Raw genomic sequence first — 23,312 nt, forward strand, 5'->3', positions numbered from 1 at the left:
TTCCGGCAGTAAAATTCACTGCACACAACGCAAAGAAAATGGCTCGGCAGACTCGCGAAAAAAAAAAAAAAAACACGTGCAGCACGGCCGTCACCACTGCAGCAAGTGGAAATTCGGGAATGCGCGACGGAACCGGTCAGGAAGTATTGAACTGGTAGGACGGCTGGTGGTGACGTCACGGCGGAGGGCGCAGGCCTGAAGAATTTTTAGGAGGTGTTGCACAAGCCCCCACGCGCCATGCGCAGCTGACTAGAAAAGCTCCCAAGGGCCGGAGAGGCATCGTCATCGAGAGGAGGACAACGGTTTGATTGGTGCGGCGTACAAAGCGCGTGAAGCACTCGCCGAAGCGCGTAATCTCTGTACGAAAAAGAAATGTGGTCCGTAGCACTCATTAATTCGAGTCCAGTGGACATCGATGGGGAGGCACTAATGTTCCTTCAGTTCACAAGCGCTCAAATAGCGCATAAGCCTTGAGGAAGGTGATGAGGGCAGCTTGCGCGCGCTTCACCAGGCATGCGTGCGCACGGGGAAAAAATCACATCAACAGTGCTGGTGGAGAGTCCCAGTTTGCTGTAAGCATCGAAGAGTGATCTGCGCGCGTCCGAATACTCCTCACACTTGAAGATAATGTGATGGAGTGTTTCGGGCTGTGGGCAATGACGGCAGTTTGGGTCTCCCCGTCCCGACTGTCTGTGAACCCGTTCCGGTGTGCGGTAGCAGCCGATGCGCAGGCGGAGAAGGAGGGCACGCTCCTCTCTCGAAAGTTAAGTTTTCGGGAGTGGGCGTGGTGGCTGCCCTGCCGCAACTCGTGGGTCTGGGTGGCGAGCGGTGACGGAGCACCGTGTGCGAAGCCTTGCTACGTCGAATGTGCTCACCGTTGTAGTCACAGGGGTTCCCGGAGAGTGTGCTTCTTTGGCCAGCTCGTCGGCCGCTTCGTTGCCGGATATTACAACGTGCGCCGGTATCCATTGGAGCACAAGATCACACCCTAGGTCCTGCACTGCTTCGAGCTTTCGCGCGATGCGCGTGGCAACCGGAGGTGTGCGGGCCATCTGCGCGAGTAGTTGGAGAACAGCACGTGAGTCTGAGAGAACGGCAGTCGACGGAACTCTCAGTTGAATGAGGGCATCGGCGGTGAGGTCAAGCGCGGCGAGTTCGGCTATCGTCGACGATGCCTCGCAGGTGAGGCGGCACTGATTGTGAAGCTCCAGCGAAGGCACCACACACGCAGCCGCGGCACAACCGTCGTTCAACTCTGAACCGTCAGTAAAGACGAGAAGTCGTCCCGCGAGAAGTTCGTCAAAAGTGGCAGCCGTTTCGTGCCGAAGCGCACAGACTGGCGTCGTCCGCTTGCTTGCCACTCCCGGTAACCGTGTCCGAATCTTGAGAGGGCGATGGTGGCAGGGTGGGGCACTATAGTCATTCACATCCGGTGAGCTCGGGACAAAGGCGTAGAATGCCGCAGCGCATTGCCCCATCCGTGAGTGCAGAAGTGAGGAGAGCCAGAATACCAGCTGCTGTCCGTGGCGCGAGCGTTTCATACGCTCTATGTGATTTAGCGCTCGAAGATCGGCCCGGAGTGACAGTGGCATGTCTCCCGCCTGAGCAAGTGTTGGGCCGATTTGAGATGATCTGGGCAAGCTGAAAAACTGGCGAATCGCGATACGATGCGCTGCGTCCAGTGTCTCCCAGTTGGAACGCGTAAGCGCTGCGAGAGGAAGGCCGTACAAAATGCGCGCCGCAGCCATTCTGTTGTAGATGCGGAGAGCAAGGTATGGTGTGCATCCATTGCCGCAAGCAAGGAGCGATCGAGCGGCGGAGGCGACCCTTCGCGCGTTTCGAAGCTGGTCGCTGACCGCTGGTGACCAGTTGAGGCGTTAGTCCAGCTGCCCTCCGAGGTAGGTCACTCGCCTCTTCCAAGGGATGGGGATTGTTTGGAGAGTGAACTTCAGTGTGTAGCGCTGGGCGCCATAACTCGGGTGCAGCAGCATCGCCTCCGTCTTCGCCGGTGAAAGCGTCATCCCCCTGCCCGTGATGAACGCGCCAATAGAATCTAGGACGGTTTGGACACTGGTGCGAATACACCGGCCACTGGGCACAGGTCCCGTCGCGAACACCGCAATGTCGTCCGCGTAGACCGCCACGCGCACATCACAGGAAAGAGCACGGGGAATGTAATCGTCGATGTCAGCCAGGGCGAGATTGAACAAGAAGGGGCTGAGTACACTGCCCTGCGGAACACCGACACTCACGGGACGCGGCTCACTAAGGACTCCACCGACGCGCACACGCATGGTTCTGCCGCCGAGGAAGGAAGCGATGTACGTGAAGAGGAGACCGGTCACTCCGAGATCGCGCACCGCGTTCAGGATGGTGGGGTGTGGCAGGGAGTCGAATGCCGCCTTGATGTCTAACAGGATGAGGTACCCGGCCTCTCCTTTGTGCTGTGCCTCCTCTAGCGTTGCGAAGACGTCGGCAAGGGCGTCGATAGTAGCACGCGAATGGCGGAAGCCACACTGCGAAGGCGAGAAAACATCCAGTGCCTCGGCAATCCATTCAAGTCTCCTCAGTGCCATGGCCTCGAAGAGCTTGCCCGCTGCGGAGGTAAGGGAAACAGGGCGATAGGACGCTGGCTCCGAGGCGGGTTTGCCCTTCTTGAGCACGGGGATGACGAGGGCTTCGCGCCACTCTTGCGACACTATCCCCGTGCGCCACACGTCGTTGTAGGCGGCCAAGAGCACTGGGAGCTGGCACTGATCGATGTTGCGAAGCATCTGGTATGTCACGCCGTCAGCGCCTGGCGCTGAGCGTTTGCGCGACGCCAAAGCCAGGCGCAACTCCCCGAGAGTGAAATCCTCAGTGCATAAAGCACGTACTTGATTGTGCATGCTGGTGGTGAGAAAAAAGCGGCGAGGTTTGTACCACTCTCGGCGATGGTGCACCGGGAGTTGGGGAACCTCGGGCAAGCTTTCAGGAGCGCTGAGGCGGAGGGTGTCAGCCAGTAGCTCGGCCAATTGCTGGTAAGTGAGACAATGTGCAACAGCAATGGCGAGGGCTGGGAAACGTAACTCAACGGGGCAGAGGACGGCACTAAATATCCTCCACGCACGCGCGGAGCGTCGCGGGTCGTCCAGCGTGACACATAGACTGCTCCAGGAGTGGTCGCGTCTTTGCCGTGCGTGTCGGCGACACACGGCGTCAAGGCGATTATAAAGTGTCCAGTGCTCCTTGTGGTCGCTTTTAGTCGCCCGGCGCTGGAGCCTCCCGCGAGTCGCACGTAAATTAAGAAGTTTTATGTCCGGAGCTGGTGTTCCCACTGGCACTGTGCACTTGCGCGAGGCCGCTTCGACGCAGCGGGCAACGTGCGAGAAGTAGGTGACACCGGAAGGCGGGGAGGCAGCCGAGAGTTGCCGAAAACGTGGCCAGTCAGTGACAGTGTATGTGCGCGTGCCCGCGCGGCGCCGATCAAGTGGCTCTAGGTGGAGGGGGTAATGATCTGAGCCTCACGTGTCTGCCTCCCTCTTCCATTCGTACCGGCAATGGTCACTCACAAGTGAGAGGTCTATGGCACTGCTTTTTACGCCGCGACGAACGAAAGTCGGACAGCCCGTATTTATAATAAGCAAGCCTGTCCCAGCAATGGTATCCAACAGGTCTCTGCCTCTGCAGTCTATGTGGTCACTCCCCCAAGCCGTATGGTGCGAGTTGAAGTCTGCACAAATCACACAGTCACCTTGTAGGCGTCGCACCAAACGGGTCACAAATACCGTGTCCCACCTGTGGACAGGATAGACATAAACACACGCCACTGCCGTGTCGCACTGCCCGAGGCGCACTTTAACCGCCACACATTCAACCTCACTGCACAAGGTGTCAGAAACATCAACAGTGCAATGTGAAAGTTCATTGCGCACGTAGATGGAGGCGTAAGAGCGGGTGGGAGGATGTGTGGGGTCGCAGCACACATCTAGGTCGCAATCGCGCACTTGACACCTCGCTGCACAGTGGTAGCTCGAGTAACCAGTGAGTCTACATTCGCTTCCGCGTACATAAGCCTCCTGTAGTGCGACGATGTCGTTCTCGTTGAGCCGCAAGTACTCAGCGAGCTCATTGTGACGGCGGCGCAAAGAACGACAGTTCCACTGAAGGATGCGCGGCCGCCGTGCACAGTTTTTACTCGCCATGCTGTGTCAGAGCTTGTTGCGTAGCCAGCGCTGCTATGCAGAGCGGGCGAACCGGACAGTCGTGAGGGAGGAAGTCCAACGCGGCACGAACTGCGGCCGCGAGCACCGAGATCGCCGAGGAGTTCTCTGGAGCGGTGGTGGTGTTCGTTGATGCATGAGCAGTAGAGCCACCAGCGGCCGCCGCATATGAAAACCCTTCTCGAGTGGCAGAATTGTGTGCCGTGTAGTTGTTCTTGCGAACAACTGCAAAGGCCTCACGGCGTGTCATGGGGCGGGCCGATTGCGCGCGGACCTCTAGTAGCTGACGCTCTTGTTGCCAGCAAGGACAGCGGGGTTCTGTGGCCAGATGGGTGGCCAGAATATGCAACGCGGGCGCTGCGCGGTGCATTCGGCACGCGGATGTGGCACGCCACAGCGCACACAACGTTCATGTGCGGTGCAGGTGATGTCCGTGTGGCCGTAGCGACCGAACCGTTCGCACTGCACAGGACGAGGGCGGCGAGCATGAACCGGGCGTCGTTGTTTGTAAAGTTCGATGTCCTGTGAAGGTTTCCGTCCAAAGAACATGATCACGAAATTGCGTCCGGATCGCGTGCATTGCAGTACAGGGAGCTGCGATGCAATGTTGCATAGTTTCTCCTCCGTGAATGCTGGGTCGACGTTGTGGATTATTCCACTGCAGGTGTTGGTTGATGCCTACCTGGCACGCACGGGAATTTCGCAGATGTCGGAAACTGCGAAGAGGGGTGTGAGTGGTGCTCCCGCGGCAACGTCGACAGCGATAACATTGCGGCCGAAGTTAATTCGCACGCGGTGTGCCCCCTCAACTGCCGCTAATTGTGCGGAGATCGCCTCTTGTGTCGCAGACCGAAAGGAGGTTTTTCTGGCGGTTGGCCTGTAGAGGACGGTCTCCAGCTGGGAAATGGACCCAGGGCTCGCAGGTAGCTGAGAGGGTGGGGTACATTTTTGGGTTGAAAGTGCAGGTTTTTGTACCCCCTAGTTCTTCTTCCGTGTGTTGGTAGTAGGAACCAGTGGTTCGCAGAGTTTGGTGCCGTTTGGAGCCCCTGTGGATGGCAGTGAAGGAAATGGTTCCTCGGGCAGCTTCAGCACACAGCTGTTGCGAGCAAGGTGGCGCGGCTGCGTTTCTCGAGATGCGCTGCATTCGTTTACATCCCGGCGTAGCTGATTAGGCGGTCTTGAGAGAAATGTACTCGGTACCGAGAGGAAAACTTGTTTTTCTCCCTCGACTTGTGGGGTAGAGAGGGCTGCCTTTCCAGGTGTCAGTCACCAAAGGGGAGGAGGAGCCCTGCTCTTTCTGTTCCGGGCTGCTCTCTTCTACAGAGGTGTTGGAAGAGGAGGCCGGCGTGCTGTGTGACCACGACGAGGAAGAGGGGGGGGAAGAACCACTGCTGGATGCGTCGCTCTTCTGAGGGCAGGGACACAGCTCACATTCTGCCTTTTCTGGGTAGCCAACCTCATTACTGCTGCTGGCTTGAATTCCTGTCTCCTGGCATGGAGACCGGTTCTGCAGGATGGCGGGCGTCCCTAAAATGGCGGTGGCTGCTGTATGCCTTCTTGTTACTGGGCGCTTTTTCGGTAGGAAGTTTTTCGCTCTTCTTGCGTGGAGCCTTGGACCAGCGTTGCTCGCGGTCTGCTGCGGAGGTTTGGACAGCAGGCTCGTGGCTGCCTTGAGTCTCCCTGCCCTGGTACGTGCGCTGGAGGTAGGTGAGGGTAGGTGAGGTGGGCTTGGTCGGTCGGCCGTTCCTGTGTGCAAGACCTGTGCCGCGGTTTTGAGCAGTAGGTCGCAGGCCTTGGCTCTTTCTGCCAAGTCGAGGGCATAACCTGACGGGAAGCCCCCAGGCAGGCCGTCCGCCAGTAGCGATGGGATTGAGGGACCATCCAGGGTGGTGCCATAGAAATAAAGTAAACAATGATAAAAAAGAAAAAAAAGGGGCGTTGAGAAATCACATGCTAAACCTTAGAGCCCTAAAAAGGGCTGCACTCGAGAGTGCCATTTAAGGTTTAGGCGAGAAATAAATACGCCCACGGGAGTGAGCAAAAACTGCCAAAATCAAAGGACTGGGGACGGGGAAAAAACATGTCTGCTCCGTGCGGGGCTCTCCGTGACTCTCCGGATTCCCGGAGAAGGGAAGCGGGTTAGGGTGAGGCAGAATGTTAGGTGGGCAGATGAGATTAAGAAGTTTGCGGGTATAAATTGGCAGCAGCAAGCACAGGACCGGGTTAACTGGCGGAACATGGGAGAGGCCTTTGTCCTGCAGTGAACGTAGTCAGGCTGCTGCTGCTGCTGCTGATGATGATTTTGTGCAGAGACATGGGTCCAAAAAAAGTTTTTTTTTTGGACATCGAACTATGGAAAGAAGGCACAAAGTCATAGCCAGCTCAGCTGTTCGAGAACACCGTGCCATTTAATGAAAACATGTAATCCCAAAGGCGTGAATGCCATCAAATGTATTAATCTTATTAGACGTTGAATGCAGCAATGCAAACAGCTTGCTGGTGTGCGCAACTTTGCATTATGTTATCGTCAAGGAAAAAGCTGAAAGGTGGCAGGCACCAAGTTCACTGTCACACAATTATCTTGCGTCTGCCTTCTACGAAGCTGCGTGCCACGCTAATTTGGTTCGTGAGGGGACATAAGTGGGCATCACAATAGAACACACATGGCTGGTACACTTACTCGCACATTTCCACTCGGCTACTAGGATTTTCTTTTTTTGTAAAATGTGATTATTCACTGGCGACGAAGCTGAAAACATCGAAATGGCATGACTCTTGTGGAGCGTTGTGCCGTTCTGCGTCGCCGCTTGTTGTGATAAAACATAGTGACTCCACAGTAGACATCTCAGACGACATCGCAGTAGACGTCTCAGGCGAGCCCTTACACACAAAAGTGGTTGACCCGCAAGCCCGAGGCGAATGTTACGTGCCCACAGTGTCAACCTTACTTTTGACCGCTTTATGTACGCCGTCCACGTAAATTTGGAAGTCACGAACCGCACTTATATGGCCGCTTCTTCAGGCGCAAACTCATCATACATTTCTACTGTAATGCTCCATAGGAGCCGAAAATGAGCACACAAGCAGTTTAAACAGCTCTCCATTACCACCTATGCTGCGCCAGTCGGCTTCTCGTGCGCTTTGAACTTTCCGTTCATATACCGATTTCAGCCATTAAACTTGCAGTAGCTGTCATGTGGTCACAGGTGGAAGCAACGTGCCCTTAGCAGAAACACAGTGTGCCCTTGCACAGGATGGCATTCATTGCAGTGTTGCGACGGGCAGGAAAGTTGGTAATAGGATCAATCGTCAAGCCACAGCTTTTTCGGGGGTCTCAGAGCCCTGAGGCCAACAGTGTAGCCAAAGGCGATTCTAAAGGGGCACCAATATTCAAACCACATGGGCTCCGCGAGATAACAAGTCGACGTAAGCTCAAGGGCCGAGCTAAATCAGACATAGGCTGTATTAACATGCAGGGTGGCAGGAATAGGTTAAAGTGGGAAGATATAGAAGAGCAGTCAAGGCAGGAGGAGCTGATGGTAAAGGGGGTTGTGGAGACACATCTTTGGGACATGGAGCAACCACCTTGCAATACAGACTACGTATGAAAATATTGCAATAGAACAGAAGGCAGCAAAAAGGGGTGTGGTGGAATTGGGGCATTTATAAATAAAAGTATGGGTTTAAGGGATGCATGGAGCATTTATGGTAAAAAGAGAAAGTAGCTGGGCAGACGACACTCCTTGGTTTGGTGTACTTGTGGACGGGAGCAAAGACCAGATAGGAAGACCAAACAATGATCGAGTGTATAACAAATTACATTGAGGACTCCGGAGGAGAGTGAGAGATAACTATACTAGGAGATATGAATGTGCACATAGAAGATATAGATTGGTATACTGACACAACAGGCAAAAATCATGGATATGTGTGAAAGGCATGATTTGATCATTTGCAACAGTACTGAGAAGTGTGAAGGGCAAATAACATGGGAGGTAGGAAGGCTGCAGTCGACGATAGATTATGCACTGATGTCGCATAGGATGTATGATAGGCTCAGTGGAATGCACATAGATGAATGTGGCTCTAGAAGTCTGGTTAGTGATCACATACGTATCAAGCTAAGTTTTGGAGGAGCAATTAAAGTGGGAAGGAGGTAAGATGAGCAACTACAGGGGAATTTTTATTCAGAAAGACAAAGCTATTGAATTCATCCATCGAAGTTCAGTTCAGACTGGCTAGGTTGATGGACGTGTTTTGCGAGGGGTCCCGATCGACTGCGCTGATAAGTGTTTTAGCATGTTTCGAGCTTGCTTTTATAATTAATAAGGCAGCATTGTAAACCTTCATAGCACTGATTACATTGTACGACTTTTTGGAGGTTTAGTCACCAGGTATTTACGTGTTTGTGTGTGTGTGTTCTCCTGCCACCCCGTCGGGTGGGCGCACGTACACCGAACATGCAAATGCAGTAGAGCGTAGACTTTTTTACTTAGGGCAGCCTTCGTAGTACACCGTGTTTTGTATTTAATGAGTGGGACAATACATAAGGACAATTGTTGTCAAAGGAAATCGTTAAAGAACTAAAATGTTCAGGATGTGGGGTGGGTTTGAAAATGAAGGCCAGTGCGGACGCGTATGCAGAGGAGGCTGACGCCAAGTGTAGGCAATGTGAGGTTGAGAAAAAATTGAGAAAATAATGGTTGCCCAAAAGGAACTGCTGATGAGAATTGCCGAGCTGGAGACTGTGTTGGTGACAGAGCAAGCAAAAAACAATTGCTATGGGAGAATGGCTTAGCTCAGCTGAGGAGGCATTAGCAAAGGTGAACAAAGGAGCGGCTGATGGAGAGAACGGTAGGGCACCAACTCAAAACAGGGGAGAAGAAAGAGAAAACAGATTCGAAAAAAAAAAACAGGTTCAGCCGGTTCAGTGATCAGAAGACCTAACTTCAGGGAAGTAGTGGTGGAGGTGGGAGGGGACAAAGCAGTCGGTGTCACAGGTGCAAGTAACCTCCAGGTGCGGGACACTCTAGCTGAAAAGTCACAGCACGTGATACTCGCCAGGGGCTCAAATTCTTGTGCAGAAGCAATCAAAGAGAGGGTAAGAGGTGACAAAAGGGTTTCAGTAGGGGCATTTCCAAGACATAAGCTGGGAGCAGCCATGAGGCAAGCGAGCGCGAAACTCGCAACTAAAGCTGATGGACAAAACCTCGTGATAATTGCGGGTAGTTTAAAGAATATATTAAATGTAGATTCAGTAGGACTAGCGACCATTTTGGCGAAAGGGGTCGATGACATGCGCGCCATTTTCCCTTAGATACAGGAAGTGATGCACACGACACCGGAACTACTTGTGCGTGACGGCAACCTGTAAAGAGCTGTTGTCGACGCAAACAAAGAGATATAGCAGATGAGTTAAGAGAAAGGCTTTGAGGTAGTGTAAATAAACAGAGAGGTGCCTAGGTGGGGTGGTTTTCAATGAGACAGAATTCACTTCGATAAAAGGCTAGGTCATAAGATGAGTTGGCGACTTTCAGGACACGCAGTAGCTTTTTATTGGGGGGGGGGGGCACGCGGCCTTTTTGTGGTCCAGGATAGCCAGTAACGAGGATAACAACCAGCGGGACTCTTTGACTGGTGGTATAGACAGTTACGATTTCAAAGTGGCGCCAATATCAAAGATGGGTAGAGTCCGGGGCAGAAATAGACGTAGCCACGAGCGCCGAGCCAATTCAGACATAGGGTATTCAGACATAGGGTCTTACCACCCTGCATTAAGATGCAGGGTGGTAGGAACAGGCTTAAGTGGGAAGAGATAGAAGAACAGCTAAGGGAGGAGAGGCCGATGGTATACGGTTTTGTAGAAACACATCTCAGGGACATGGAACAACCTCCGGACAATACGGACTACGCGTGGGAATATTGTAATAGAACAGAAGGCAGCAGAAAGGGGGGTGGTATTGGGGCATTTATTCATAAAAGTACAGACTGGCAAAGGGTCAAGCAGGAGTGCAAGGAACATTTATGGCTAAAAGGGAAAGTGGCAGGTCAAATGACACTCCTTGGTTTCGTGTACTTGTGGACGGGAGCAAAGGCCAGAGAGGAAAACCAGGCAATGGTAGAGTGTATATCAAAGGACGTTCAGGAGTTAGGAAGAGAGTGCGTGATAATTATACTAGGAGACATGAATGCGCACATACAATATATAGATGGTTGTACCGACCCGACAGGCAAAATGATCATGGATATGTGCGAAAGGCTTGGTTTGATCATTTGCAACAGTACCGAGAAGTGTGAAGGGCAAATAACATGGGAGGTAGGAAGGCTGCAGTTGACGATAGATTACGCACTGATGTCACTTAGGATGTATGATAAGCTCAGGGGAATGCGCATAGATGAAGGTGGCTCCAGAAGTCTGGCTAGTGATCACAAACGTATCAAGCAAAGTTTTGGAAGAGCAGGGAAAATGGGAAAGAGACAAGATGAGCAACTACAGAGAAATTTTTATTCAAAAGGCAAATAGAAATAGCTACTAAACAAATTGAGAAAGTAATCACTGAGGATAATAAAACAGTGTGACCATACACGAATCTAATTAGACTGCTTGAGTTAGCGCTTACTAAGGCACCTGACAAGTCAACCTGGAAAAGAAGACCCAAACCCAAGAGTTCGTAGGATGAGGAAGGTAAGAAAGCCATAGCAAAACGTCAAGAAGCCTATAGGGAAGACAGATATGCCAAGCAGCGGCGTAAACCGACAGATGATGTTTGAAGAAAATGAAAAATCTTTCTAAGCTGTAGAAGGGATACATACCTTCTGATTAATGAAAAGACTAGAAGAAAGGGTGCTCAGTGGCTGGCAGAACTACATAAAAAAGATAGAAAGGCAGCTGCGAAATTTCGGAACCATCTAAACTCCCCAAGAAATTAGACGAGCCTAGAGCAGAGGTTTATAACTACAGCTCAAGGTGCTAGGCTAGAAGGGGACGAAGCTATTGAATATATTAGAAGAATGATGAATGAAATTTTTCAGCATAGAAGTGCTTTATGCACCAAAATAGACAAGGATGAATCATGTTACGCAATGGCTCCATTTTCACGAGAGTGGGTAAGCGCTGAGAAGAGGGTTCCTAGTAGTACATCAAAAGGCCCAGATGGCATTCCAATTATGCTGATAAAGACATTAGGTCCGAAGTCTAAGCAGGCCTTGAGAGAGGCAGTGAGCAAAATAATAATCGATGGTGAAGTCCCCGAGGGATGGAAACTAAGCAGGATGAGCATGATCTATAAAGGAAAGGGGGACAAAGCTGACATACACAACTACCGTCCTATAACCGTGACATCAGTGGTCTAGAGGCTGGCGATGCAGATTATAAAGGAAAGACTGCAGGCATGGATAGAGGATGAGAGGGTGCTGGGGGAACTGCAGAATGGCTTTCGGAAACACAGGAGGTTGGAAGACAATCTGTTCTCACTGACGCAGTGCATCGAAATAGCAGAAAAGGAACACAGACCCCTGTGGCTAGCATTTTTGGATATCAAAGGAGCATACGATAACGTGGTTCAAGAGGACTTGTGGCGAAAACTGGATACACTAGGTGTGGAAGATGGAGTAACTAATCTTTTAAAGGACATCTATAAAGGTAAAAAGGTAGTTATAAAGTGGAAAAAACAGGTATCCAAGCCCGCAGAGGTAAAACGGTGACTTAGGCAGGGGTGTCCTCAGTCACCCTCGTTATTCATGATGTGCCTACAAGGATTAGAGGCCGAATTAGAAGGAAGTGGACTGGGGAACCTCTCTTTCATCAAACAAGGAAAACTCATTGAACAGGCACTACCGGCATTGATGTACGCAGATGATATAGTGATAATGGCCGACAACAAAAAAGATTTGCAGAGATTGATGGACATCTGTGGTAAGGAAGGAGATTGGTTAGATTTCAGATTCAGTAAGGAAAAACCAGCAGTCATGATGTTTAATGGTAATGAAGGTAGTGAGCTTAGAATACAGGAGGTCACGCTAGAGATAACAGATAAATACAAATATCTGGCCGTATGGATAAGCAATGGGGCTGAGTACCTAAGGGAACACGAAATATACGTGACGACTAAAGGTAACAGGAATGCAGCGGTGATAAAAAACAGGTCACTGTAAAATTACAGTAGTTATGATGTTGTGAGAGGAATATAGAAAGGGGTCATGGTTCCTGGTCTGACGTTCGGCAATGCGGTCTTGTGCATGAGATCAGAAGTTCAAGCAAGACTAGAAATTAAGCGACGTAGAACAGGTATGCCTGGCTTAGGAGCTCACGAAAATACACGAAATCAGGGAGTACAAGGTAATATGGGATGGGCATCATTTGAGGGCAGGGAAGCTCGCAGCAAGATAAAATTTGAGAAGCAATTGAGAGAACTGGGGGAGGAGCGTTGGGCTAGGAAGGTTTTCAGCTACTTGTACACGAAGAATGTCGATACGAAATGGAAAAAGTCAACCAGAAAATTGACGGGTAAATACTTTGAAAACAGCAGGGGGCCAAGCCAAAACGAATTATTGGTTAAGAAGAAAGTGAAGGAAGCTGAGACCGATATGTGGAGAGTTGTCATGATTAAAAAGTCTGCACTACAGATCTATTGAACTTTTAAGCAGGAAATTGCGAAGGAAAAGATCTATGATAATACTCGGGGTAGTTCTCTACTGTTTGAGGCCAGGACGGGAGTATTGCGAACCAAGTCATATTGGGCCAAATACGAAGGGGTAGACACGGTATGCAGTGCGTGTGGAGAGGAAGAGGAAACTGCCGAACACTTGATAATTTTCTGTAAAGGGCTTCACCCTATTGTTCAGGATGATGGCGCAGAGTTTTTCAAAGCACCGGGATTTAAAGACAGGGATGGCAAACTAGACTTTAAGCGGGTAGAATTAACTAGAAGCAGGTTATCTGATTGGTGGCTAAAGTCAAGGCACGAGTGAAAATTAAACCCTTCAATGCAAAGTACGAATCCTCAACATCACTATTTAAAGGGGAAAAATAAATCTTGTTTTTGGTTCATTAAGTATTACGCCTTGGTGACGCTAGCCACCACATCCATCCACCCACCCACCCACCCACCCACCCACCCACTCACCCACCCGAGCACCCACCCACCCACCCACCCATCCATCCATCCATCCATCCATCCATCCATCCATCCATCCATCCATCCATCCATCCATCCATCCATCCACCCACCCACCCACCCACCGACCGATCCATCCATCCATCCATCCATCCATCCATCCATCCATCCATCCATCCATCCATCCATCCATCCATCCATCCATCCATCCATCCATCCATCCACCCACCCACCCTTTTTTGTGTGCTCTGGCATGCAAAGGCAGGTGAGCAAAAAGGGAGCGCACCATCGCAAGGGTGGACAAAGCACGCCAGGAAAATACCGCCGTCAGCGGAAAACATTTCGACCCATGGTAAATGTTTTGAATTTATTTAAGGGCAGAAAAGACTTGTGTGCATGTGTGGAAGGCATCGGCAAGTGAAGATATTGAACACCTTGAGCCGCTCTTAACACTTCGGTCATTGCTTTTCGATAAATACATTTATTTACCTGAAAATTATGTCTTCTCACTTGGTTTTTAGATTCAGCGTGTGAGAATCCGTGCATATTGTGGAAGGACTGGAAGAATGCAGCGTGACGAGACTATAGTTTATGAGATGATGCTGTACCCACCTTATTCCCAAGCCTGCCCAAATATATATAAAAAAGCTTGCCTAAAGAACAAAAAAGACCAAATGCTGCTTCATCGGACTACGTACACGCAAAGAAATGACCCGATAACCCTAGCACGTTGGGGGATTACCCAAATGACTCAACGAGCTGCCAAGGCAGGCGACTAGAAATTTGGATCTAAGGGGACTTCTGTATCTCTTATAGTCTCTCTAAAACCTGGTAGAGACTATGGAAACCAAATTGACACACGTGTTTAGCACAGTGCGCCTGCATTCGAATTTAGTAGCCAGTCCTCTAGGATTTCTGAGCAGTTTCCAGAAATTGGCTGAGTTGAACATTTCAAATAGTTGAACAAAGCAGTGGTCAGATGATTTTGCGTGATGACAGTTTTTTAAGGGTCTGAAACAAGCAAAAAGCGAGAAAAAAGTCAAGTGATTGAAGCCCTGTGTCACGTAAGCAAAATGTCCGTTAGTGACTTACTGTAATAAATTTTGTTGCAGCCATAAAACTAAGTGTTGTCTCAGTTTCTGCACATGTTTCAGAATACTGCCTCAAGTGTAATACAAGTCCAGCATTGAGAAAATAGCATTGCATAACTGCACTCGGTAAGTCACACTGTCCAGGCACATTTAGCAGCAAACGTCACAATCTATCGCGGGTTAGCACAAGGTAATGTTGGCAAACTAACGTCGTCAAAGATACCCTGCTCCCCTAAAGCATGCTTTTTTTACTCCGTTAAGACGTAGTTCAATGTTATAGAAAATAAAAACGTTTTAGTTTCACCAAGCATATAAAGAGTGGTGCTGTCGGAATGATGCTCTGTCGAAAATTCCGCTCCAATGAAATGTTCGTGTAGCGAAAGATGCGTGTTTTCATATTAGGTGAAATTGCTGTTTGATATTTACTTTGATAAAACTCTTGTACTGACGAAAAACTTGAAAAGACCATTGCGGGTTAATTGCAACGGAGAAAACTGGCAGCGCCTCCGACTACAGAGCCACCGCTGCAAGCTCGCGAGTGGGAGCAATTTTGGAGCGGCCGGTTTTCACACCTACCAACTCTAGGCACCCTAACCACGGACACTTCCTACACCGTGACCATCCTGCCTCTGTGGCCTAGACCACGGAGCAAGGAAACGTAAGGAGAGGCCCTGACGTCACTAGTTGTGAAGCCGCGATGAAGCCAGAAGTCGGCCATATTGACTGGGCAAATTCTCCTTTCTTGTTTACATATTGCCACATGGTTCGCTTGGGTGAGATCGAAGAGTGAAAGAGGACAAAGACGATCTCTCGAGCAGCTGCTTGGCTAGTCGACTCAACGAGCCCACTGTATCAAGTTTGTCGTGAGTAACGTGACAAGACTGGTGGAGGTGCTGGGTACAACGTCTCACGATCCACCCGATGCCCAAGACCCCGTCTAGCAGCCGGAACATAAGCCCTGCACCCGTGGACACTCCTGTTCTTAGAGTAAGCCGCCGCCAACGAGGCCTACCGCCTGAGGCACCAACCACTGACGCAGCGACTATGACTTCGACACAAGATACCGTGCAAGCTCCGACACCTACCACGCCGATCTACTGCACCGTCCAGAACCCGCTCATGCCTGGCCCCTTTCACAGAGAGCAGCATGAAGATGTTGACGATTGGCTGAGTGAGTTCGAACGTGTCGCAGTGATCAATTACTGGGATGATGCCGCGAAGCTCCGGAACGTGTACACTTGCCTAAAAGACGGTGCCAAGACGTGGTTTTTGAACAGGGATGATGTTCTGACATCTTGGCACGAGTTCCAGCGTCGCCTCCTGGAGACCTACAGGAGTCCCGACCGCCGCGAACGGGCGGAGCGTGCACTACAATCACGCATCCAGATGCCCAATGAGACCGTCTCGATGTACGTCGAGGACATGACACGGCTTTTCAAGCGAGCGGATCCTGCTATGGCAGAAGAAAAAAGTTGCGCCACCTCATGCGTGGTGTGAAGGAACAACTTTTTGCTGGTTTGGTGCGTAGTCCCCCTAAAAGTGTTGCTGAGTTCCTTACTGAAGCGGCAACAATGGAGCGAGTACTGCACCAACGGTCTGCCCTCTTTGACCGTCAAGTGAATGCTGCCTCAACTCCCGAAATTTTCGCCCCCCCTGGAAGCAAGAGCCCCGAATGGATTCGCGAGATCATCCGATCTGTCATCCGGGGAGAAATGGAAAAGATGTACGGGACAAGGCAAATCGATGTTGGTTCTATCACCAGTGTCAACCGTGACGAGGTCCAGCAGGTGCTGCACGCCCATCGTTTTCCGCCCATGTCGGTTGACCTGGAAACGGCTCCTGTGTCTACTGACAGTCGCCGTTGTACGTACACGGAAGCCTTGCGATCTGCCACTCCTCTTTCTGGTCAAGGGGTCCCGACCCAGCCAGTGCCACACGTCCCGATCCAGACAGTGCCGCACGTCCCGCTCCAGACAATGCCATACGTCCCGATCCAGACAATGATGCCGCCAGTCGCGATTCAGTCAGCGCACGCTGATTTGGACATCGATAGTCGCCGTGCACCGATGCGCAAGTCTGATCTCTGGCGTACACCAGACAGACGACCCCTCTGCTATCATTGTGGTGAGGCTGGTCACATTTACCGCGAATGCCCATACCGGCAACTTGGACTGCGCGGATTTTCCGTCAATTCCCCTCGTCCCCGAATCGGTCAAAGGCCAAGAGATAACAAAGAGTATCTCGCGCAACAGCGTGCGCCCTTTACACGACGGCAATCGCGGTCACCATCTCCGAGGAGACCCGCAGCCACTGGGCCACGTTTCGGGGTGACGGCACGGGAACGCTCTCCGAGCCCTCGTCGGGAAAACTGAAGGCAGCGGCCTTCGGCGGCAAGGTCGCTGGGACTCAAAGTGCGGAAGACCTCCCATCGACGCTTGCACGCAACGCCGAAGGCATTTCGTCAGAGAGTAATCGCAGTACCGAAGAAACGCCGACATCCACATCTGAACCTAGTGACCGCGTGTCACTCGACATACCTGTGCTGATTGACGGTCTTCAGGTCAGTGCATTGGTAGACACTGGTGCAGACTATTTGATCATCAGCGGGAGGCTAGCGAAAGATCTCAGGAAAGTGATCACGCCGTGGAATGGAACGCGAATTCGAACAGCTGGAGGACCCGTTGTAACACCGCTGGGTCGCTGTACCGCAAGAGTGAAAATTCGTGCGTCAACGTTTGTGCTCAGCTGCCTCGTTCTTCGCGACTGTTCGCGTCAGCTGATTATCGGCATGGACTTCCTTAGGGAATACGGTGCCATCATAAATCTCCGTGAGCCCATCGTGACCTTCTCGACTCAAGGCGCAACAGATCGAGACGCTGATAACAGCCGTAGACCTGCGCTGCGTGTTGCTGACGACAGTGTGACGCTGCCACCTCGAGCAACTGTTCCCATCGAAGTCGCTTGTGAAGACTTCCAAGACGGCGACGTGGTGGCTGAAAGCAACTTATCACTTCTGCTGCTCCAAGGTGTATGCGCCGCCCGAAGTGTTGTGCGCGTCCGTGACGGACAGTCAACTATACTAGTTACGAACTTCAGTTACGAGCACCGTCATCTTTTCCGCGGAACCACCCTAGCTTATGGAGACCCTGTTGCCGACGTCACGGAGTGTTTCGCGTCCGAGGAAACGCATGAGGATTAGGAATTTCTAGACCGCATCGACATTAATTCGACGCTGTCAGACGAGAGGAAGGCTGCACTCCACGACCTTTTAAGGGAGTTTCGATCTTGCGCCGCCTCTTCTTCTAAAGTCCGTCCAACACACCTCACGAAGCATTGAATTATTACCGACGATGACGTCCGCCCCGTCCGGCAGCGGCCTTATTGCGTTTCTGCCAAAGAACGCGAGTCTATTCAGACACAAGTAAAAGAGATGCTTGATGACGGGATTATTCAACCATCCAGCAGCGCTTAGTCCTCGCCAGTCGTTCTAGTAAAGAAAAAAGACGGAACGCTGCGATTCTGTATTGACTACAGGAAGCTTAATAGCGTCACAAAAAAGGACGTCTACCCGCTTCCACGCGTCGACGACTCCCTCGACAGGTTACGACGCGCGAAGTATTTTTCGTCCATTGATCTAATGAGTGGCTATTGGCAAATTGAGGAGGATGAACGAGACCGAGAAAAAACCGCGTTTGTGACTCCCGACGAACTTTACGAATTCCGAGTCCTTCGCTTCGGCCTCTGTTCTGCACCAGCCACTTTTCAGAGGATGATGGACACAGTTCTCACTGGCTTGAAGTGGCAAAGCTGCCTTGTCTACCTCGATGATGTGGTCATCTTTTCTGAGAGCTTCGAAGAACATCTGAAGCGTCTGAGAAAGGTTCTGGAAGCAATTCGCACAGCTGAACTCACGCTGAAACCTCAAAAATGCCATTTTGGCTATGAAGAGCTGAAATTTCTGGGACATGTCGTTAGTGCGGATGGAGTGCGACCTGATCCAGACAAAACTGCTGCTGTCGCCACCTTCCCTGTTCCATCAGATAAAAGAGCAGTACGCCGTTTCTTCGGCTTGTGCGCGTATTATCGCCGATTTATCGCCAACTTCTCGACGATAGCTGAACCTTTTACGCGACTCACCCGAGATGATGTGCCCTTTACTTGGGGCGCAGAACAAAATACAGCGTTCACAGAGTTACGACAGAGAATGCAAACAGCCCCTGTTCTTGCCCATTTTGATGAGGACGCTGCTACAAAAATTCATACAGATGCCAGCAACGTCAGACTTGGCGCTGTCCTTGTACAATGACACGGCGGCGTTGAGCATGTGATAGCTTACGCCAGTCGTACTCTTTCTCGAGTCGAGACCAACTATTCTACGTCAGAAAAAGAATGCCTCGCAGTCGTGTGGGTGACGACTAAATTTCGGCCTTACCTCTACCGTCGTCCCTTCAAAGTGGTGACTGACCACCACTCGCTCTGCTGGCTGGCAAATCTCAGAGATCCATCCGGCCGTCTCGCACGGTTGAGTTTGCGTTTGCAGGAGTTCGATATTACGATTGTGTACAGGTCAGGGCGCAAACTCGAAGACGCCGACGCGCTTTCTCAAGCACCTGTGGGGAACGCTGTCAGGGGCTCCGAAAATGAAGATGCCTTTTTCGAAGAAGTTAGCGACTCCGAATTTATGTCAAAGCAGCGGGCAGACGACGAATTACGCCCAGTCATTGATTCCCTGGAAGGCCACAACTCTCAGGTCCCTCAACACATTGCTCGCGAACTGTCCTCTTTTTGTCTAAGAAGAGGCATTCTTTACAAGAAAAACGCCCGTGGTAGCGACGAAGCCTTCGTACTCGTTGTTCCTACCGAGATGCGTGATGAGATCCTCCTTGCGTGCCACGACGAGCCCACGTCAGGACATTTGGGCTATTCGCGAACTCTCGCCAGAGTACGCCAACAGTATTACTGGCCGCGACTATCAACTAGTGTACATCGATATGTGAAAGGCTGCCGTGAGTGCCAGCGCCGCAAAACTCCGCCTGTGAGACCCGCGGGCCTGCTTCAGCCGATCGCACCACCACGGACACCCTTTGACCTTGTGGGAATGGTCCTTCTCGGGACCTTCCCTTTGTCGTCCTCTGGGAAGAAATAGATTATGGTTGCGACAGATTATCTTACGCGTTATGCTGAAACAAAAGCGTTACCCTGTGGCACGGCCTCTGAAGTCGCGCAGTTCTTCGTGCACCAAATCGTCCTACGGCATGGTGCCCCGTCATGCGTGATAACGGACAGAGGGACGTCGTTTACAGCACGAATGATGGAGGAAATTTTTAAACTGAGCTGCACAAGTCATCGAAAAACAACGGCTTATCACCCGCAATCCAATGGACTGACAGAGAGGCTTAACAAGACCATAGCGGACATGCTGTCAATGTACGTGGACGTACAACACAAAACCTGGGACGAGATTCTTTCATACACCACGTTTGCTTACAATACGGCAACGCAAGAAACAACGCGATTTCCGCCTTTCCGACTTGTTTACGGACGCAACGTGCGAACCATGATCGATGCTATGCTTCCATGCGACCAAAGCAATGAACTTGCTCAAGACGCTGAGCAATACACTCAATACGCTGAAGAAGCTCGTCAGCTAGCTCGCATAAACACCAGTCACCAACAAGATGCAGATGCACGACGTTACAACCTCCGCCATCGAAATGTCACCTACCACCCTGGGGACCGAGTGTGGGTGTGGATCCCTGTCCGGCGACCAGGCTTATCCGAAAAACTCCTAAGCCGTTATTTTGGCGATTGTTATAGCGCGAAAACAAAACGACGACACAGAGACAAGAAGGACACGAAAGACACGAGCGCTATAAGTGTCTTTCGTGTCCTTCTTGTCTCTGTGTCGTCGTTTTGTTCTCGCGCTAGAACTATCGTCATGCCATACCAACTAGCCCAAGCTGTCACACTTCTACGTTATTTTGGACCGTACAAGGTTCTTAGACGAAACACAGATGTTACCTACGGGGTATTTCCGGACGGCGCAGCGTCTTCTCGTCGACAGCTTCGGCCCGAAACCGTGCATGTCGATCGGCTGAAGCCCTACTTCACACAGTAGCCCTTGTGGTTTCACGTGCTACCACATGCCGTGACTTTGCGTTGCTGCTGCTGTTTGTGTTCTCCTGTGTTTTTATGCCTTTTCTTTTTGCGCTTGGCGCAAGCGTTGCCGAAACTTCCTCATTTGCGCTGCGAGTACTGGCACTCTCCCTCTTTTGGTTCTCTATATCTGCGTGTGTATACCTTCATTTTTTTTATTTATGAGCATCGAGCCGATGCTTTCAAAGGGGGGGGGGGACTATTGCCACATGGTTTGCTTGGGTGAGATCGAAGAGTGAAAGAGGACAAAGACGATCTCTCTGAGCCGCTGCTTGGCTTGTCGACTCAATGAACCCACTGTATCAAGTTTGTCGTGAGTAACGTGACAATATGAATGCGAAGCAGAAGGCGCGACTCCCTCTCTGTCTCAAAAAGCACGTGGCCTGCGCGCCGCGTGCGCTGGTGCTATCCGAAACCAATGGAACGGATTTCAACTCGCTGTTTTGCCGCAATACGGTTGACGAAATCTCTGCGTATGGCTGTTGTACTCTTGCACTACCGGCGTTTACGATAAACACGGCAAGTTGCACGTTAAGCTTTCTTATTTCATGTGTTTTTTGTGAAAATAAAGATGATATTTCGGACATTGCCGCGCGACGAACCAGGCACCGAAATTTGTGCAGCTTCTTTCAATCACTATTTCCCCCTTTTGCGCTTCTCTTTAGGCTTTATGAAACTTTCGGTCAGACTGTGGGCTAGACACAACAATAAAAAAAAGAAAAAAATGTCTTCCCTGCAATAAACCCGATGGTCTGTAATTATGCCAGTAAAGTCGGCGTCGGTGGAGCTTGTGTGCGTGGCAGCCCGTTGAGTTTGCGCCAGCCTCTTTGTTTTCGCCCCTCTTTTGTCCGACGAGCACTGGTTCCTACGGATATCCCAAAGGCCATGATTTCATTAGGACGAAAGCAGCGAAGACCACCCGAAAGTGCGTGGGAACACGGCTCCTGTGTGATTCACGTGCACCAGTAGCTACGGATAACGAAGACCAGGATCGCGTTAGGGCGAAAGGTGGGAAAGTTAGCCGAAGGAATGCATGAGAAAAGGTCAACATCACTTGGTCAACATCGTTTGTCAACACGGCTTTGTCAGCTTCTGAATGCACAAGCACGCGCATCTAGTGACGTTGCACCTAGTTACCTTGTGCAGGTGCGTGTAGACATTTTAACGAGTTTTGCTACAATACAGACAATATTGCGGAGAGGGAGCATCTTAAGCGAAGCAGAACAGGAGCTTTATTGCGCAGAAGCATGTGGTAACTGTACAGGAACATGAAAAGCAAGATTACATTACAGTCTTAATAAGGGCCTGTGGACCGTAAATGCATCGTCCATTGTCATAAGAAGCCACACCGGGTAACTGTCACTAACCTGCAAGGCATTCATTGAACGAATTCTTGAGCACAGTCATTATCTACTATGATGGCTTTTCAGCATACTTTTAACGGACGCTGCAAATTTGGAGTATGTATACGCGCGCTCGTTCCGTGGTTTCTAGTTCAGACACCTGGTTACAACCACCACTGGAGCAAAATCGCGTAACTAACAATGCGGCACAAAGAATGGATGCTGTCGAATACCTGCAGTACGCCATGGTTAGGTGCGAGGCCCATGAAAACGCGCACACTGCTGCTGGACCGCCTGAATGGTGCCGCACCGCACTACATCAATACTAACAAAACGCCGCCATTGTGCCCAGTGAATATGGCTGCGCGTGACGTAATTTCTGACACATTTTTTTACGTCTTGCGCCGGCTGGGCTTGCCCTATCCTTACCTTTCCTTCCTTCGTGGCCTAGACGATGCAATACACAACATCGCTGGCGTGCGGGTGCCGCGCCCATAGAGTTGTGAGCGCGGTAATGTGAAGTAGTGCCCCGTAGTTGTTTGAAAGAGCGCGTGGGATTTACTGTGGTATTTATCGAGCCCCGAACGAGCCGTCACATCCTGTGAGTGGCCCAAGCGCGTTCAGCTCAGTGTAGCAGAATTGTTTTTCTGATTTTCTACTCGAGATTTGAGCGACCTGGTGTAGGCTGCGTTTTACGAGTGACTTCCCACAACGATCAAGTTTTACAATATATTCTGCTTGTGGTGTAACATGTAAAAATTGTTGTTGAAATCACTCTCTTTTTAAATTATTTTTAGAGATACATACATACAATCACAATGCTCATTATGAAGTGTCAAATTGATTGCATGCTAATGTGAAATTTGATTGCACAACGTGCATACAATCCCACAATGTTGCAGTGGCTGAAGTGTGGGTGAATACAAAAGCATGCATGCACATGCGAACTAGTCTGTGTACAAATCAGGTTATTTTCACAAAAAAGTAACCTATTAACAAAGCATCTTATTGATTTATGTACATAAATAGAAAAATCTACACATTACTGTTATCTTTATACATAAAATAGCTCTGGCGTCTTGATGCAAATAATTGTTGGTGCTTAACGTCCCAAAACGATGCCGTAGTGAAGGGCTCCGGAAATTTCGACCACCTGGGGTCCTTTAAAATTCACCTAAATTTAAATCCACGAGCCTAATGCATTTCCGTCTTGATAAAAAATGCAGCCTCCGCGGCCGGGATTCGCTTCCGCGACCTTCGGGTTGAACTCGTTTAGGCATATATGTTAGTAAAACAATGTTCACAAATATTTTATGAATATCCACTTTTAATATTTAAATAGAAGTTTTCACTCAACATACACTGAATATTCACAAATAACATTCGATATTCAGACCATTTGTG

The sequence above is a fragment of the Rhipicephalus microplus genome, chromosome 4 (genome assembly GCF_043290135.1).
Source record: "Rhipicephalus microplus isolate Deutch F79 chromosome 4, USDA_Rmic, whole genome shotgun sequence".
NCBI classification, from domain to species: Eukaryota; Metazoa; Arthropoda; class Arachnida; order Ixodida; family Ixodidae; genus Rhipicephalus; species Rhipicephalus microplus.